Source organism: Thermobia domestica, chromosome 4, assembly GCF_964235325.1.
Source record: "Thermobia domestica chromosome 4, izTheDome1.hap1.1, whole genome shotgun sequence".
NCBI classification, from domain to species: domain Eukaryota; kingdom Metazoa; phylum Arthropoda; class Insecta; order Zygentoma; family Lepismatidae; genus Thermobia; species Thermobia domestica.
Genome location: NC_137457.1, coordinates 63,079,961 through 63,082,691, shown reverse-complemented (window position 1 = coordinate 63,082,691; position 2,731 = coordinate 63,079,961).

Here is a 2,731-nt window from a genome sequence, read left to right as displayed (position 1 = left end):
ACACTACCTAGGGCACTTTCAAGTTCCTGCGATAACAAGCTACAAACGCGCATCAAAGTCTTACTTTTGCTTCCAATTTCATTGCAATAAACGACATTAGTGCTGTTTTTCGCTAAACGGTATGCATACAGCTCGCAAACGTCATTCAGCCCTTCACACAACACACAACTTGCTTTTACCTGTGGCTTGTAGAATAGGGTGGGCCGAAAAAATCGAAAGTTGATGAATCGACTTCCGATAGTGCGGTAAACTTGCCTCATGACCTCAAAACAACGTCTGCGAGATTTCAACGAAATCGATTAATATCTTGAGGTTCCTCAGAGCTGCCAAAAATTTGAAAATTATTCAAAACAGGTTTTTTTTTTAAATATTTCATAAAAGTTTTACATTAAACAACTTCCGACAGCAATTAAAATTCACTTTTAATAGTCTTTAGCAACAGTAAAAAATTTCAGATATATCAATGAATATCTTTAGGTTCCTCAGAACTGCCAAAAAATGACAAAATTTTACCAAAAACCCAATTTTTTGACAAATTTTCAAAATACCGTTTTTGGTACTAATTTTATTTCTTAAAAGTTTTACATTAAACACTTTCCGACAGCATAATGAATTCACTTTTAATAGGCTTTAGCAACAGTAAAAAAATTCAGCTACGTCAATGAATATCTTTAGGTTCCTCAGAACTTCCCCCGAAAAAATCACCAAAATCCACTTATTTAACAATTCAGTTCTTAACGTTCATTGTTCATTAGTTTTTAGTTTGCACTGTAGTCAGATTTATGATCAAAGTTCGGAATTGCCGCCTGACTAGCCAGTTTTGCACGAATGAATCCGTCCCTTCTCTGGGAACCACATACCATTTGGGACGCTTCTGTGACCACCTTCACACAACGCTCAACGGCCTGGGTGTGGCACGGAAAGGCTGAAAATTCCCAGTCCATAACTGTATCCTTATTTTTGATCAATGACTTGATATAGTCTGTCTTCACATTCTGTATGACTGGAGGCGAGGTAAATTTGCAGTTCGTCCAGTCAATAATATCCACATAATCTGTTCCATCAAAATTGATTTTAGGAACTTCAAACACTCTGATGACACTCTCCTCTTGCTCCCTTGCTTTCAGAATTCTCCTGAGACCCAATTCTCGAATGTGCGCCCTATTGTCGGTCACCATGGAGAGGATAATGTTTTCCGGATGAGCAAAGAACGCGTTTCGGGAGATGACCTTATCCACTACGTTCTTCAGGTTCATTGGCAAATATCTACTGGTGTGAATGATGTTCCAGAGATTACGGGCTCCGTCTTTGATTGAATAATTGCACTTGATTGTGAACCATCTGGTTGCGTAGCACTTCATGACGAACTCCGACAGTGTCTTCAACTGAGGTGTTGGATTCTCTGTTGCTATGTATAAACTGAGAATGCGGTTGGCTGTCGTAAACCATCAGGAGTGTGACAGGTGTCCTTGAAAATGCCTGGACAAATCGTCACTGCGAACTCCGGATTTCACTGCTTGAGAAATTTCTAGCAGATACTTTTGGTCAGAGCTAAGGTCATTCGCATTGACGTTAGGTAGCTCGCAATCTATGGCTTCGAAGGTCGTTACTCCCAGGCTCTGACATCCCTCCACTTGCTGACCAATCTCACCCCCATAGGATCGTGGACCTCTCGTTGCACCATCCAAGTGCTCAAACAAATGCCTCAACGGAAGCTCGTTTAGGTGCAGAAGGCAATCAGCCACTGAAGGGGTCTGTTAAGCTTCTCTTCCAGGCGGCGAATGATCCCACCTTTCAAACCTGTGCTGATACCATCACAACCTACAGCGATAAGGCGTTCCAGATCGCCCCCAATATCTGCCGTGTAAATAGTTATGCTTCTGAAAATGCTATCAGCTGAGCCAGATGAGGGTGTAACGTGGCCGACATACTTCGGTCCTGGCTCCTCGATAAGAGAAATGTGCTCTTCAGTCTTGCTCCTCCGATATGACTTGGACTCTTCTTTCTCAATGTATATAGTTTTGTCTTTCCTTCCGTCAAAGTAAAGACCTTTCACCTTGGTGTCGTTTCCAGCTTGAAGCGAACCTCCCACTTTCATCTTCTCTCTTCTAATCTTATTCTATTCTATTACAAGTACTGTTTCACCTGGTTTCACGAGCTTTAGATCTTGCAGAACACTTGTGGCAATGGCTGCCGTGGCACGGTCCGAAACGCCGAACCTGTCGCTAGCCAAAGCTGTTTTCGCCAGATGGAAGCGCATTTGTGATGTCGATGACGATATGTTTTGTATTGTGAGACTGTTCGTGCGGGTAATTGTAGCGGTGCTGGCAGAAGAGCAGGGCTGGTCGTCAGTTTGCTCGCTTACTGTTAGTGCCTCAGACAGATCCATTGCCTGCATCTCCTCTGAATGTGAATCGTCTTCCTGTATTCGAAGTCCGGCTGATCGGTAGCCTCCATTCGGAGAGTCTTCTCTTTCCTTATGGAATCACAGTTCCTTATGTCTTCTCTACGCTGAATCCTTTTAGTTTCATTCCTGTCCACGGAGCCAATCTTCCCTTTCCTCGCAGTCCTCTGGTCCAAAAGGAAGGGTTGCTCAAGTGGAGGAACCTTTTTCATTTTTTCACAAGTGCAGGTTTTGAAATCCTTGCACTTGCAAGCAGCTATGTCAAAAAGTTTTCCCCCAGCTTACCTGATGAATTCATCCAGTTTAGCGGCATATTGCGGTTTCTCA